The 18,241-nt window shown below is 33.7% G+C and overlaps 1 protein-coding gene across 9 annotated transcripts in view; it reads right to left on the minus strand.

Moving 5' to 3' along the window:
• The window catches only part of SNTG1 (syntrophin gamma 1), an 817,517-nt gene that overhangs the window by 541,810 nt on the left and 257,466 nt on the right, over positions 1-18,241 (minus strand). The gene's annotated exons all lie outside the window — the stretch shown is intronic.

The following is an 18,241-nucleotide window of genomic DNA, read 5'->3' on the forward strand; positions in this document are numbered from 1 at the left end:
TGCAAGCCATATAGGTGTTCCTTGCTGGGCATGAAACTATCACATACGTTTAATTAATTAACTTAGTTACATTAAGCAATATTAAGTCAATTATACTCTTACCACTTAAAAAAATTTCTGTCTAGAGGTTAAGTACAAGAATAAAAAATACATCAGTATGTAGGGAATGAAAGACTTTTGGGTGTATTTTGACCAGTAGGCTTATCTGGCCTTTGATTTGAATAAATCACTAGAGTGCAAAATGTCTTCAATATATCCATACATCAGCTTGCTGAACTGTGATATAAAATGTTAATCTTTACAAGTAAAGAATTTGCTAGTGCAAGGTAAATAGGTCTTTGAGTGAGGATGGAGATTAATCTTTAAGTTAAATTGATTTCACTTAATTAAATGGAGCAATATTAAGCCATTTGTACAAAGCTATACTTTAGTAAACAAAGCTATGCTTGTGAAGCTCATCATTGTGGAATGCAACACTGCTCTACTCTAAAGATTAAAAACACCTGACACAAAGTTTAAGACTGTCTTTAAAATGAAAAAAAAAAAGATTTTACCCCAACTTAGGGGGAAAGAAAAACATCTTAGTATCTATGAATAATATGGTTGCTATTTTATTTCACGGTACATATGAAATAAGCTAAAGGCAAATTTAAAAATTTGTAAATAAGAAATGACTCATTGGGCCAGCCCTGTGGCTCAGGCAGTTAGAGCTCCATGCTCCTAACTCTGAAGGCTGCCGGTTCGATTCCCACAGGGGCCAGTGGGCTCTCAACCACACGGTTGCCAGTTCAATTCCTCGAGTCCCGCAAGGGATGGTGAGCAGCACCCCCTGCAACTAAAATTGAACATGGCACCTTGAGCTGAGCTGCCTCCCAGATGACTCAGTTGGTTGGAGCACGTACTCTCAACCACAAGGTTGCCGGTTTCGACTCCCGCACAGGATCGTGGGCTGCGCCCGCTGCAACTAGCAACGGCAACTGGACCTGGAGCTGAGCTGTGCCCTCCACAACTTAGACTGAAAGGACAACAACTTGAAGCTGAACGGCACCCTCCACAACTAAGATTGAAAGGACAACTTGGCTTGGAAAAAAGTCCTGGAAGTACACACTGTTCCCCAATAAAGTACTGCTCTCTTCCCCAATAAAATTAAAAAAAAAAAAAAAAAAAAAAAGGGAAAGAAATGACTATTAATTTACCAGCATTTTAGAGAAATATTTAGAATAACAAACTTTATCCCCTGATGTTATTTTGCCATACTTTTTAAGATGGCCACAAAGTATAATATTTCCAACTGCTGACATAAGGGTTATATATTTCAAAAGGCTATTTTCTACTTATATATTCCCAAATATTTGAGTGCCTGCTAGAAACCCAGTATTTTTCTAGAGTCTCTGAATGCAGAAGAGAAAGAACATACACAATGAACAAATAAATAAATGAAAACTTACATCGTATGTGATACTTTATATGCACCAAAGACAATTTCAACTAAGCAACCTCTAATGATTTAAAATGTGTCTATTTGTGGCTTACTTAAAAACCTATCTACTTTTAAATATCTTTTGATTTCTCAAACTAAACTATCAGTTCAGAGAGAATGTCTAATAGTTATGGTTTTAACCTGACAAATGCCAGTAAATGGGATTTGCTTTGTCATCTATTATTCATCCTTGTCAATTTACAATTATGTATTCTCTAATAAAAAGTAATCCCTTTCAGAACTTGACACTGGAATAGAACATGTTTATGTGAAGAGTTCTTTGTAATTGTTCACCATGTCATATCCACACTGGTAAAGCACCTGAATAGCAGCAGAGTAATATTTTTTACTCACTTTAACCATTTAAGTTTATATGTGGAAAAAAGTGAGTTTTATGTTAATTTTTACTTATGACCACATTTTAAGCATATTCAACAAACCCTAAGTGATATAGAGCACAAAGGAGAAGCTCTAATTTTCTATCAACATCTTTGAGATCAAGAATATTAAATTGGCTAAAAAGGAAAATTAAAAACTAAGCAAACACAAAAGGTAGATCAAACATACAAATTTATATCTTTCAGTTCAATAATTTGTAGTGTTAAGGGCTACAATTGTAACAATATAGTTATTATCCTGAAAGAGGGAAGATTCAATAAGTGACTTCTGAATTCTTAATTTTATTATTTTCACTTTTGATTTTTAAACTGTTGTTCCAAAACACTGTACAATTGTCACCCCGATAATCTTTAATTTAAAAAAAAAGAAAAAGAAAAAACTGTTATCCTATAATGTATATATTGCATTGTGTGTTCACCATCCAGAGTCAGTTTGATTCTTATTTTTTGGATGGGACAAAATCACAACTTGTCAGAATAGGCAAACCACATTTTATTTTATTTTGTTTATTTGTTTATTTATTTTATTTTTTATTTTTTTTAAAAAATTTATTTTATTAAATTTATTGGGGTGACAATTGTTAGTAAAATTACATAGATTTCAGGTGTACAGTTCTGTATTACATCATCTATAAATCCCATTGTGAAACCTATATAAATTTACTAACCTATGTCACCCCAAAAATTTAATAAAAGTTAAAATATAAAAAAAAAAAAAAAAAAAAAAAGAAAAAACTGTTATCCTAAAAGCTTATATATAGCCACATTTGGAAAGTTAATTTAAACAAAATCCTTGAGAAGCAACTTTAATTTCTTAACTTTCCTTTAAGAAACTTGCAAAAAAAAGGAAGACACAAATTTCACAAATGTTATATTTTGGTATACTCATAAGCAACAGTAAAAGTTACATTGTCCTTTAATCAATATTCTGTATGTTATGATTAGGTAGATATTTGTCAAAATTTTTAAAATATGAGACACTGGCTGAAGATGAAATGAGTCTATTTCTTGAAAGGCAGGTAGAGTAACTGGAGGAGTTGAGAAGTTTTCTTCCCTGTTGGCATGATCTATAAAGAATTTGCAAATATGGAAGGGCATTCATGGATAGTGAGGGAGCGGGCCTCTTTCTTGAATGGGGAGCCAGGACCTAGGCAGCAAGGAATTTGGCCATTTAAATCTGGAAGCAGATAATTGGTAAAAAGCTGGAACTATTTACCCCCAAAGTAGCCAAAGTAACCTGTGAGTAACTTCCTTCCATTTTCCTTAAACTATTAGAGAGGTCTTCTTAAGTATTTTGAGGTGATCTCAGCTGTGTCTTGCAGTGAGGTATGAGAGAAAGAATGTGTGTAAGCTCCCGTATGTAGTAAAGGAGGAAGCCCACTGAAGTCAGGATAGTTGGCACATTTCTTCCTGAGGAAACTCCTGGGGCAGATGTCAGGAGCAGAATGAGATTACTGTGTAACTAAGAAGGAGTGACCAGAATGATTTAGATCAAAGTAGAATGATTTGGCTTTACATATGTGACATAAATATCCCTTTCTAACCTAGCTCTCTAGATAAGATAGAGCCCTAAATGGCTGAGGGCACAGGTGGCAATGGAAGATGAAATCCTGCTAGCCACTACATGGTTCCTAATAACAAGTGGATTTCAAGGTCAACTTTTGGTGCGGCCCCATTTCCCCCCAGCTTTGTTACACTGCTTTCCCACCCTAAAGTGATTTACTGAGCTGCCCTGATAATAACCAGGGTTACTAATTCTCTGATCTAATACATTTTTCTTCAACAGCTTATTTTGTCTGTGGGGGCAGAGCCCCAGAAAGTAGTTTCCAGGCTCTCGGCCTCACATAGACAGGTGCCTGGCTCAGGTAGTAAATGACCATCAACTGTGATTGCATGGCCATCAGCTGTGGCTAGTTGGCCATCAGCTGTAACCAGTGAGCCATTGGCCACTAATATAACTGCTGTGGCTACGCTAGCAGAGAGAGAGAGAGAGAGGAAAGAGAGAAAGAATGGGGGCTAGCAAGAAGATGGTGGCTGGGCTGGCAAGTGTGGATGGCGGTTTGCGGACAGTGTGGATCCAACCTCCAGTGAGAGTATAGTGCCGCCAGAGAGAATATAGTGGTATGACTCCCCTACCTATGGCTCCGTGGGTGTTCCTTTTTGGCCTCACCATATCCTGCGTTCTTGTGTGGGGAGCGGGAGCAGAGACCCCGCCGGACACCCTGCACGACAAATGGCGCAGCGAGCAGGGTCCCCCCCACGACATTGTCCTTACAAGTGAGTCGTAGTTAAACCAAGCTCTCCACCTTTCCTCTCTGTAACTTCTACAACTCATTTATTTCAACAACATGACATCTTTTTCTCCCTCTTGCCTTTCTCCTTCTTCTTCCCTCTCCTCCTCCTCCTCCTCTGAGCTTCATTCCTTCTCTTCATTCTTCTAAAGCAGGTGAGGCCAGATTGTAGAGGATTTTGAATACCTGGCTAAGATTATATACTTTATCAATGCACGGCAGGGAATGAATTGAGTTTCTAAAAACTGATTCCCTCTTGATCTAATTTATGATCTTGTCTTCTGCCCCTTAAATAGTCATTCAACCATTTTTTTCTGATCTTTTATACTTTCTTTTGGTAACTCTTTTCTTATTATACCAATACTTTCAAGTCTAGAGCCTATTTTACCATATCCACTCAAGAATCAATTACTGATTTATACCTTGAGGTCAGAGATTTTCGTGAATTCAAGATAAACATATAAAGCACTGTAACATACATCCTTTCTTATATAGTCCTCAAAATCAACACATTAAAATAGAAAGTTAGGATTTTCCCACCCAAAACACACCCGTAGTTCCACATATACTGTCTCCATCAATGGTACCATCATATACTAGTCTCCTAAGCTTTAGATTTCATTTCTTCCTTCACCACGGCCCTCTACATTCAGTGGGTCAATAAGTTCTATATAAATTTCCTCATAATTATACACCCCCTAAACATTTCTACCCACTTTGGCCATTATTTCAGTTTATTCTGTTATCATTGCATGCTTAGATTTCTATAGTCATAGGAATACTGATCACATGGTATTCCATATAAAATTCCTAATTTGCTCTATCCTCTGCTGTAAAGTTATATTACAAGCATTGTAACTGAGTTCCAAACATGTAATCTTTTTAAAATGCAAATATGTAATTGTGTGACTCTTCAGCTTCAAGTCCTTTCACAAATCTTCATAACCTTCAGGACAAAATCATTATCACTTAGAATAATATTCATTGTCCTTAAAGATCTGTCTATAAGCCTTGACTTTACAGTCTAATTATCTTCTCAAATTTACTGTTCTAAAGTCATTGTCATTCTGTAAATGTGAGTTCCTCTCTTTGCACCAGTGTTACTTTTCATTGGCAGTTGCATAAGCCTGGGCTCCTCTTTCCCTGCATCCCTTATCCTTTGGTCTTTCTGCCAGTCTTGTTCACATTTGTTTTCCAAAATTTTCCAGAAAGTACTCTCTAGTCTATGTGCTCAAGTTGTGAACTCCCAAAGAAATACTGTAGGTAGCCGTGGCTTTACAAGAGCCCAGTGAGTGTCAAATGAATGAATGAATATATATATATATATATATATATATATATATATATATATATTTATGTTTTATATATATATACATATATATACATATATACTTATATATATGTATATATATATGTGAATGTCAACTTCAAACTGCATAAAGATATACAAAATGCATAAAGATATATTTAAAGTAATTATAAGCTATGCATATTGTTACTTAGGGTGTTGCATACACCTGTTATTATTCAGGAGGATCACAGCTATACATTTTATTATTAGAGTAATTTAATAACACATTATTTTATTTTTGTTACATTTCATTCTCTATGAAATGTGAAAGTTAAACAGCACTCTAGTCAGTAATATAAAATCAAAATACAGAAGGGAAAAACATGTCAGAGCCTCTAAGTAACTAGGGCAATCTTGAGCAATTCCTGTGACCCTTTAAGAAAACAGACATTTTCTATTGAAGAGGTAATTGTTTGATAAGAATAGCATTTTCCCTTGAAAATTAATCTTAGGAGTCAATAAAAAATTACCAGTTGCCATTAGAATAGGTACTGTTTATATCATATCATTCACACAAAAATTTCAGATATAATAGAAAATCAATTTGCTGTGTCAAAATGTGTGTGTCAGAAATCGAATTCAATCCTATAAGCCTCTTGAGGACTATCTAGAAACAGTCTCCCAACCCCCCAAATTAGTAAGTTTTTCTCCAAACACTTGTAGCAAACTGCATCAAAAATTAAGGGCAGTGCCCAAGAGCATCTCTTCCTTTCATTAGAAAACTCATCAAACACATCATTCAATATGAATTTCATGAATGTCAAACATGCAGCTTTCTACATTTTTTGTTCTGAATTAAAATTGATCCCAGCTAATTTCTCTTTTTAAATCTATTAGGTAAGTGCCTATTTTAGGTAATTAGACTCATTTTTTAGTAGTAGAGGAAGCTACAGATAGATTCTGGAAAAGGCAGTTTAATTTCTCATTCTAATTTACTAGTGGTCAAGTAAATTATTCCTGATCAAGCTAATTAGGGCTCTGATCTGTGGTCAATTCATATATGATGAGATTAGTAAGACCAATGGGGCAGGACAAGAATGAGAAAATGTCTGTGAAAGTATCATAGAAACACAAGACACTGCTAGTGAATGAAATGGTTGATAGAGTCAAATAAACAATTGTAGGCAGATGGCTTTTAGTTTCACTGAAAATTTAAAATAATTATGACTATTTTACTTACTTTTTATTCACATATCAAAGTTAAGCATGGAATAACAATAGACTAAAGACATATTTCCTTTTTTTTTCCCCATCAACCAAAATTGTATGAGATTATGTGAAAGGTAAATCAAAAATTACAAAGAACAAGAGAGGATACAACAAAATTTTGGAAGTTAAAAATCAGATGGATGATGGGTACCTCTCTTTAAAAGCCAACAAATGTTTAAATCTGCCCTAAGCCAATAGTTGGCAAAGAACAGAAATAAAACAATTTATATCACAGAATTCTAGTAAAGCTAGAATATGTAGAAACTAGGTAATTTGAAAGTATTGCCAGAAGTGGGGCTGAAAATAAGAAGAATGATTTATAGGATATCTGAATGAGTTATGTCACAAACTCATAGAATGTATCTGCAACAAAAATAAAACTACAAAAGGAATATTTAAAGTATATTAAAAAATCATTAAGATAAAGACCAATAACCCACCATAAAAATAAATACAAGACAAGAACAGTCATTTTAGAGAACAAGGAACTCAAATGGCCAGTAGTCATATCAAATGACACTCATGCTTATGAGTTATCAGGCAAAGGCAAATTATATTCACGACACAGTGTTATTCACAACCATCAAATGGTTGTGATAAAATTTAAAATTTAGATAATTTTATCTAATGTGGTAAAATTCAGATAATTTTAGTATCTAAAATCAGTTAGATAACATATGTCTGTGACTAAGTGAAGCAACTGATTTTTATACTCTAATAGGAACACAAATTGGTAAACTCACTATGGAAAATAGTCTAGTGTTATTTATTAAAGTAGAAGATGTACATATCTGAAGTCCCAGCTATTCTATTATCAGATATATTACCACTTAAAGCAAAACAAAAACTCTTGTACATGTGCATCAAAACATACCAGAATTTTGTTCATCAAAAGCATTTTTATAATTGCAAGAAACTTAAGAAAAATAAAAATACATTCATGGAAAAAATAATAGAAAAAATGTGCAATATTACTGCAATGAAAGGTTGGTTACAACACTGAAAATTAATTAACTACAGCTACATGAAACAACTTGGGTAACTTGGAAACATGCTTAGGTACTCAATAATTGCACAGTTAAAAAATTAACAAGCTGTTAACTTTCAATTTTACATTATTTTTTGGATTCTATTAACTTTGCTAAATAGAAGGGCTGCTCATGCTCCACTATCATAGGTATAGCATCCATTGAGCATTGTCAATCATCAGAGATTCTGCCCAGTGCTCTCCTCCAGTGTCCTCATTTCCATTTTATACCCCAATAAGTGTTCAGAACCCAATAGGTTATTGTGTATAAAGGTCATATCTATCAATATATACTGTATTAGAAAGTAAACTAAAAAATTAAAAATATATATTCATTGATTCATTTAAAAATAGCAATCAACCCATCATATGTTGACATAAGTAACATGTCCTTATAAAAATAATTATTTCCATAGCAAAGTAAATTACTGAGAAGAATGTCAATGTTATACTGTTTTTGCAATCTCATTAATGTCTACCTTCAGAGACAACAGTCAAATCTTCCTATTTGCATCTGCATTGTATCTGTTGTGATATGTTGTTTTTAGTGAAATTCATGAAGTAAATACAACATTCCCCAAATCTAATTTTATTTTGAAAGCTTGTATTTATCATTGACAACAAATACTGTTACTGTTCCCTTTGAATTAATTCTCATTTCGTTCATTTTTGAGAAAATATTTGCTGAAGCCTACATAACAATATTTCATTTGTCAGTCCTACATTGAAGTAATAATGGTGTTCAATGAAAAGAACTGTTTAGTCCTCAGTTAAATCTCTCAAGTGTTTTCCCTTGTGATAACCATTGTACTTTGGTATACCGCAGAGTTGACTGCATAGTTCCTATTTCCTCATACAGAATATTAAAAGGATATATACTCAATGGTGGAGATTTAATAAAATTATACTTTTTCTGCTTCATCAAAAGCAGTTTTAAATATAATTAGCATTCTTTTTTTAACCGTGAGTATATGACAGTGAAGAATATTATGACCATTCTATGGTTTGGTGCCACTTCCTTGGTTCATGCTAAGGCACCAGAGGATTTTGCACCATTGGAGCAAATTAAACGTAGTGCAATGGGCAAATATAAACAGTATTCTTATGAATATAGTTTTGACTTCTCAGAACTGCTGAAAGCATTTCAGACACCACTCCCTCCCAAGTTCTGTAGACATCATTTTGACAACTGCTGAAAAAATGAACTCATACATATGAGCATATAAACAAATACAAGAGGAAAAATCTTATACATGCTGCACACCAGAAAGTAATAAACCAGATGGCATTCCAAAGTCCTCTGGGACTTTAAGGGCAGGTGAAATTATTTCCCTCTTAGGGCCCAGGAAACCCCTTTTAAAATAGTTAATGTTTTGCAAATTTGGAGATTCTGGGACTGATTCTCCAAACAGAAATTATAGGAACACATGTGTGGAAATGAGAAAGTGCATGATATATGTGGGGACAGAGCCCCAGAGAGTAGTTTACAGGCTCTCGGCCTCACGTGGAAGGGTGCTGGCTCAGGTGGTGGATGGCTGTGGGCTGTGGCCGGTTAGCCAATTGGCCGCTGGTATAACTGCTGCGGCTATGGAGGACTGCCGAGGACTACCAAGGACTGCCGAGGACTGACGAGGATTGCCGAGGATTGCCGAAGAGCCGAGCAGAGCCGAGCAGAGCGGAAGAGAAGAGAGGAACAGAGTCTAGGAGAGTGGAGGAGGGTCCGTCGGTAGGCGGAAAGGCAGACGGCAGGTCACACGTCCGGTGCGCCCAGCCTCCAGTGAGACCATAGTGGTATGACTCCCCTACCTATGGCTCCGTGGGTGTTCCTTTTTGGCCTCACCATATCCTGCGTTCTTATGTGGGGAGCGGGACCAGAGACCCCGCAGGCCGCCCCGCACGACAAATGGCGGAGTGAGCAGGGTCTCCCACACGACAATATATGAGCTAAAGAGAAGGGAATAAACATAACAGACTGTCATGCGGGGTACTCTGCTCGCTGTGCCATGTGTCATGTGGGGTCTCTGCTCCCGCTCCCCTCCTAAGAATGTAGGATGTGGCTAGGCCAAAAAGGAACAGCCACGGAGTCATAGGTAGGGGAGTCATATCACTATAGTCTCACTGGAGGCTGGATTCACGGGACACGCGACCTGCTGTCCGCTTTTCTGCCAACCGACCGACTCTATTCGACTGCCCTAGACTCTCCTTGACTCTCCTCCCCAGCGCAGCCGGGGCAGTTATACTAATGGCCAACGGCTCAATGGTTACAGCTGACGGCCAACTAACCACAGCTGACGGCCATCTACTACCCCAGCCAGCATCTTTCCACGTGAGGCCGAGAGCCTGGAAACTGCTCTCTGGGGCTCTGTCCCCACACAGACATAGACATTATATGGTCAAGCATAACGTGCGCAGCCACTGTCTCTAAGGAATTGTTTCTGCTCACATATTTACTGGGGCACCTTAAACCATTAAATCCATATTACCAATTTTCCAGTTTAGTTTTTGCTCTCTTTCATGATTATTTAAAGTTCAAAATTATTTTTAGAGTTGAGCTCAAAATCACTGACGTCATTCAGTTAGGCAATAGCTAGTTATGTTTGGCCTCCATTTTTGAGACATAATATGGATATCTATACTAAAATATATTTAATGTTGGTAATGGGTATATTACCCTTAATAAAATAATTAATATTTAACTGAAGAATGTCAATTTAAGAATTAGTTCAGTTAGTCTGTTATTTTCCTTTAGAGACATTTTACAAAAATGAGCATATGCAAGAGTTGAACAAATACTATGTAAATTCAGAAATTTATCTTTTTTCTAAAATTCTGTTCTTGGATACCATGACTCCACTGTAATCTTTCTCTAAAGATCAGAAAGTGACATTTTGTTGCTCAAAAGAAATAATATCCTAATTTTATACCTCAAGAAATTAGGACAGGAAGAATAAACTGTCCAAATTAATTAGAAGGCATGAAACAATAAAGGTAAGAATATAAATAAATAAAAATAGAAACTAAAGCAACAATAGAAAAAAATAAGGAAACCAAGAGTTAATTTTTTAGAATGATAAACAAAATTGACAAACTTTAGGTAGATTAAGGAAAAAAAGAGTACTAAAATAAGCAAAATTACAAATGAAGAGTAGAGATTACAACTTAAATACATAGAAATGCAAAGCCATCACAGACCTAGAAGTACAAAGGATCATAAGAGGCTACTATGAATGATTATACATCAAATTGGAAAACCCAGAAGAAATGGAAACACAACATGATTCAAGAATGAATCATGATGAAAAAAAAATCTAGACAGAACAATAATGACTAATGAGAATGAAGCAGTAGCCAAAAGCCTCCCAAAGGAGAAGCTCAGGAACATATAACTACAAAGGTGAATTCAAAAAACACTGAAAGAATTAATACTATGTGTATGTCCTCTTTGGAGAAATGTCTATCAAGTCCTCTGCCAGTTTTTTAATGAGATTGTTTGGTATTCTGATGGTGAGTTGTATGAGTATTTTATAAATATGGGAATTAACCACTTACAGATCTAACGTTAGTGAATATCTTCTCCCATTCAGTACCATGTTTCCCCGAAAATAAGATCTAGCCAGACAATCATCTCTAATGCATCTTTTGGAGCAAAAATTAATACAAGACCCAGTCTTATTTTACTATAATATAAGACCTGGTCTTATATAACATAATATAAGACTATGTCTTGTTTCACTATAAGACTGGTCCATATAATATAATATAATATTATATCATATAATAGAATATAATACTGGATCTTATATTAATTTTTTTCTCCAAAATACACATTAGAGTTGATTGTCCAGCTAGGTCTTATTTTCAGGGAAACAGGGTAGGTTGTCTTTTAATTTGATTGATGGTTTCCTTTGCCATGCAAAGATTTTTAGGTTGATGAGTCCAATTTATTTAGGTTTTCTTTTTGCCCAAGGAGGAAAAAAAAAAAAATTACCAAAAGCAATATCAGAGAGTTTACTACCTATGTTTTCTTCAAGAAGTTTTATGATTTTAAGTCTTTAATCCATTTTGAGTTAATTCTTGTATATAGTGTAAGAACATGGTCTAGTTTCATTTCTTTTGCATGGATCTGTCCAGTTTTCCTTACACCATTTATTGACTAGACTGTATTTACCCTACTGTATTATTATTGCCTCCTTTGTCACAGATTAAATGACCATACAGGTGTGCACATGGTCAATAGACATATGAAAAGATGCTTAATGTCACTAATCATCACAGAAATGCCAATTAAAATCATAACTAGATATCACCTTTCCTCTGTCAGAATGGCTATCATCAATAAATCAACAAACAGCAAGGATGTGGAGAAAAAGGAAACTTCCTGCCTGTTGGTGGGATTGTAAATTGGTGTGGACTATGGAAAACACCCTGGAGGTTCCTCAAAAAATTAAAAATACAAATACTCTATGAGCCAGCAATTCTACTATGGAAAACACCCTGGAGGCTCCTCAGAAAATTAAAAATACAAATACTCTATGAACCAGCAATTCTACTATGGGTATTTAACTGAAGAAATCGGAAACACGAATTCAAAAAGTATATATGGACCTCCATGTTCACTGCAGCATTATTTACAACAGCCAAGATATGGAAGCAGCCCAAGTGCCCATCAATAGATGACTGTATAAAGAAGATGTGATAGATATACATATACATATAAATGATATAGATATAGATACAGATATAGATGATATAGATACAGATATATTTCATTACATAGATATATATTCCATTATATATATATATATATATATATATATATATATATATATATATATTCCATTATATATATACATTCCATTATACATATACATTCCATTATATATATACATCCCAGCATATATGTGTGTGTGTGTGTGTGTATATATATATATATATATATATATATATATATATATATATGCCATAAAGAGAAAATAAAATCTTACCATTTGCAACAAAATGGATGGACTTGGAAGGCACTATGGTAAGTGAAATAAATCAGAATAAGACAAACAACATATGATCTCACTTATATGTGAAATTTAAAGAACAAAATAAATGAACAAACAGAACAGAAACAGAATCATAGATACAGGGAAGAAACTAATGGTTGCCAGAGGGGAGAGGGGGTTGGGGACCTGAGTGAAAAAGGAGAAGGGATTAAAAAATACAAATTGGTAGTTACAAAATAGTCACAGGGATGTAAAGTACAACATAAGGAATATAGTTAATAATATGGTAATAACAATGTATAGTGCTAGGTGGGTACTAAACTATCAGGGGAATCACTGAATAAATTGCATAAATCTCTAACCCCTATGCTATACACTTGACACTAATATAAACTAATATTGAATGATAACTCTAATTAAAAAATAATAAAAATAAATTGACTTGAAGAAAGTATCAGAGTACAATTTGCTATTCTGAATAAACATTTTAAGACAATTCATTTTAATCTATAATGCATTTACATACAAGATGGTTTTGCCCCTGAATAGTAGTAAGCACTAAATAAAAGAATACTGAAATTTTTTAAAAGAGAAAAATTTCAAATAATTACTGTGCATTTTTTTATACAATGTGAGTATTATAATGATTTTGCCAGGACCTGTGCAGTGATTTCATTTCTTTTAATTAAAATTTATTGGGGTCACAATGGTTAGCAAAATTATATAGGTTTCAAGTGTACATTTCTGTAATACATCATATATATATATATATATATATATATATATATATATATATATATATATATATATATCACATTGTGTGCTCACTGCACAGAGTCAGTTCTCCTTCCATCACCATATATTGACCCCGTTTACCCTCATCTACCACCGCCCACGCCCCTTACCCTTTGGTAACCACTAAACTATTGCCTGTGTCTATAAGTTTTTTCTTTATTTGTTTTTTTCTTTGTTGATTTCAGTTTTATATTCCACATATCAGTGAAATTAGATGGTTCTCAACTTTTTCTGTGTGACTTATTTGCTTAGCATAATAATTTCAAGATCTATCCATATTGTTGCAAATGGCAGTATTTGATTTTTTTGTATGGCCAAGTAGTATTCCATTGTGTATATATACCACATCTTCTTTATCTAATTGTCTATTGAAGGACACTTTGGTTATTTCCATGTCTTGGCCACTATAAATAAAGCTGCAATGAACAGCAGATGTTCCTCAAAAAATTAAGAATAGAGGGTAAGGGGGGTGGGGGGTGGGGGGTGGGAGATGAGGGTAAGGGGGATCAAATATATGGTGATGGAAGGAGAACTGACTCTGGGTGGTGAACACACAATGGGATTTATAGATGATGTAATACAGAATTGTACACCTGAAATCTATGTAATTTTACTAACAATTGTCACCCCAATAAATTTAAAAAATAAATTACAAAAAAATTAGGAATAGAATTACCATATGACCCAGCAATCCTTCTCCTGGGTATATACCCCAAAAATCTAAAAACATTTGTCCATAAAGATATATGTACAGTGGTTTCAAAATGAAACTATAATCTTCATACTTTTTTCTTTCACTTTCAGATTCATTCAACTGAAATGTTGAACTTCATTAACCTTGTTGGAAACTTCAAAATACAACAAAACTGCTTTTGAATGTCCTCTTAAAAAATAAAAAGGCATCCAAGTCAGAAAAAAAGAAATAAAACTGCTACTTACAGAAGAAATAATATTGATATATAGAAAACCCTAAAGACTCCATAGAATAACTTTTAAACCAGTAAAAAAATTTAGTAAAGTTACAAGATAGAAAATCAATAGGCAAAAATCTGTTGTGTTTTCAGATACTAATAACAAACTATCAGAAAGAAAATTAAGAAAATCTCATTTACTGTATCATAAAGAATAAAATACTTAGGAATAAATTTAAACAAGAAGGTGAAAGATTTGTATGTTGAAAGATTTGTATTTGTAAGGTGAAAGATTTGTATTAATGAAAAAATAAAAGAAGATATAAATAAATAGAAATATGTTTTGTGTTCAAAGATTGAAATAATCAGTATTAATAAATGTCCATACTACACAAAGCAATCAACAGATCCAATGCAATCCCTATCAAAATTCTAATGTCTATGAAGTATAGCATAGGGACTGGAGTCAATGGAATTGTAATAGATATATACGATGCCAGAGGGGCAATAGATTGGGGTGAAATGTCTAACTATTGCATTGTTTTGTAGAACTAAAATTAAAAAAAAAATTCCAGTTGTATTTTTCACAGAAATAGAACAATCCTAAAATTTGTATAAAACCAAAAGAAAAACCCTAAATAGCTAAAACAATCTTGAGAAAGAAGAGCGAAGATGGAAACATCATACTCCCTGATTTTAAACTGTATTACAAAGATATAGTAATTAAAGTGGTATGATATTGGCTTAAAAACAGACGTAGAGATCTGTGAAACAAAATCAAGAGCCCAGAAATGAACCCACATATTTATAATCAATTAATGACACAGAGCCAATAACATACAATGGGGAAAGGACAGTCTCTTCAATAAATGGTGTTGGGAAAATTTGACACCCATATGCAAAAGAATGGAATCGACAACTATCTTACACTGCATATCTGTAATTTCTGTATTTATGTGTATATATGCTATTAAAGCATACAGGAGTTTATGTTGATATCTCCATTACTTTTTCCATTATCTTCAGGCCTACAACGGTTTTGATGAAAAGTTAGGAAACATCCTAACTGTTTCTTGTATATAGTGTTTCATTTTCTCTGAATGCTTAAATATCACATTTATTTTAATAGCATTCTTGAGTTTTAATATATTACATAAAATAAACTGAATGTTTTTTAAAATATATAAATTTATTAATATTGACAAGTTGACAATTTCTACCATATGTATTTGACTATGAAATATATTCCATTACCTCCTAATTTTTCTTCATGTAGCTTTGTATTCATTGCTTCCCTCTCATCCATTCCTGCTCCCCACCCTCATACATTTTTCCAACAACCTTCATTTGATTTATTTCACTATAGATTATTTTTCACATTTTAGACACTTATAAGAAAGGAAATAACGCAACATTACTTTTGTTTTTGATTTGGCTTCTTTCACTCAGCATAATTATGCTGCAATGCACCAATGCTATTGTGTTATAAATAGTCCATCCTTTTTATTTTTGAATTATATGCAAGTGTACAAACATATCAAATGTAATTTGATTATGTATTCACCAATTATAGGCATCTAGTTTGTAGGTTTTGTCTATTACAAATGAAGCTTCTATGAACATTTTGTACAACACTTTTGTTTGGAAATATACTTTTATTTCATCTTGATAAATACTTAAGAATGGAATGGCTAGATAATATGGTAGATGTATATTTAACTATTAACAAATTACCAAATTGATCCTTAAAGTGATGCTTTATTCCCAGTAACAGTGTAGTAGAGTTCCATTTTCCACAATCTTGCCAACACTCAGTATGGTCAGTTTCTGTAATATTAAGTATTTTGATTGGTATGTTGTGGTACATCATGTGTTTTAAATTCACATTTCTCTACTGACTAATGAGTTGAGCATCTTTCATGTAATTACTTGTTATGCTTATGTCTTTTTTGATGTAGTGCCTGTTCAAAACTTTGCCCATTTTTAATTTCAGGTTGTTTGTTCTATTTTACAGGTATACGTCAGATATATTGCTGATTCAATTCCATACTTCAGAGATATTGCTGATTCAATTCCAGACCACGGCAGTTAAGTGAATGTTGCAATAAAATAAGTCACACAGTTTTTGTGTTTTTGTTTCATTGCATTAAAATATATGTTTACACTATATTGTAGTCTATTAAATGTGCGGTAGCATGATGTTTAAAATATGTACATACCTCGATTAAAAAATGCTTTATTGCTAAAAAATGCTAATGATCATCTAAGCCATCAGCAAGCCATAATCTTTTTACTGTTGGAAGATCTTGTTTCAATGTTGAAAACACAATATCTGCAAAACGTAATAAAGCAGAAGTCATCAATAGGAAGTATGCCTGTAATTGTATTTTGAGAGTTCTAACATATTTTGGAAACAATTCTTTCACGTGTTATGTGATTTACAAATATATCCTTCCAGGCTGTGGCTTGATTTTTCATTCTCTTAATAGTGTATGTCAAAAAGTAAAAATGTATTTTGGTAAGTACAAATTGTCAAGTCTTCCTTTATGGATTGTGTTTTGGGTTTTATAACTGAAAAATTTTGCATAACCCAAGGTCATAAAGATTTTCTTCTGTTTTATTTTATAAATGCCATAGTTTGGGGATTTACATTAGGTCTCTGATAACCTTTGCATTAAGATTTGGATATGGATAGATGTTTGAATTAAGGTTCATTCTCTTTACTTACAGATATCCAATTGTTTTATTAGTATTATTTAAAAATACAACACTTTGGGTCAACTTCATAAAATCCTCTTTGAACCCAAGGACCATAAGTTTAGTACCTATGTTTTCTTCTGTGCAGTTTATTGTTTCAGGTCTCATGATTTGTTCTTTGATCCATTTTGAGTTAATTTTGGTACATGGTGACAGATAGCAGTCTAGTTTCATTCTTTTCAGTATAGCTTTTCAATTCTTCCAGCACCATGTATTGAAGAGGAGTTTTTTCTCCATTGTATGTTTTTGGCAAGGGAAATAAAAGCTAAAATAAATGAATGGAACTATGTCAAACTAAAAAGCTTTCCTGCACAGCAAAAGAAACCATCAATAAAATAAAGAGGCAACCAAATGAATAGGAGAAGATATTTGCTTGCAAGCAATGCCTCTGATAAGGGCTAATACCTAAAATAGACAAGGAACACATACAACTCAAAAACAAACAAAGAAAAAAACTATTGAATTTAAAAATGGGCAGAGGACCTGCATAGACATTTCTCCAAAAAGGACATACAGATGGTCAATAGACATATGAAAACATGCTCAACATCACTAATGATCAGAGAAATGCAAATAAAAACCACAGTGAGATATCATCTCACATAGGTTAGAATGGCTATCATCAACAAGACAAATAATAAGTGTTGGAGAGGCTGAGGAGAAAAAGGAACCCTCAAACACTGGTGGTAGGAATGCAAATTGGTGCAGGTGCTGTGGAGGCAGTGTGGAAGTTCCTCAAAAAATTAAGAATAGAATTACCACATGACCTAGCAATCCCTCTCCTGGGTATTTACCAAAAAAGTCTGAAAGCATTTATCCGTAAAGATATACAAGATGGACAACTAAGTTCGGGAACTTGTTGTAACTATGTTGCTAAACTTTTTTGGTATCAGAGATATTACTCATTATGAATTTGTACCAACTGGACAGTTAACCAAGTTTACTATTTGGAAGCACTGAAAAGGCTGTGTGAAAAAGTTAAATGACCTGAACTTTTCGCCAACAATTCACGGCTCTTACATCATGACAAT

The sequence above is a fragment of the Rhinolophus sinicus genome, chromosome 7, assembly GCF_057876585.1.
Source record: "Rhinolophus sinicus isolate RSI-liver-muscle chromosome 7, RSI-T2T, whole genome shotgun sequence".
Lineage (NCBI taxonomy): Eukaryota > Metazoa > Chordata > Mammalia > Chiroptera > Rhinolophidae > Rhinolophus > Rhinolophus sinicus.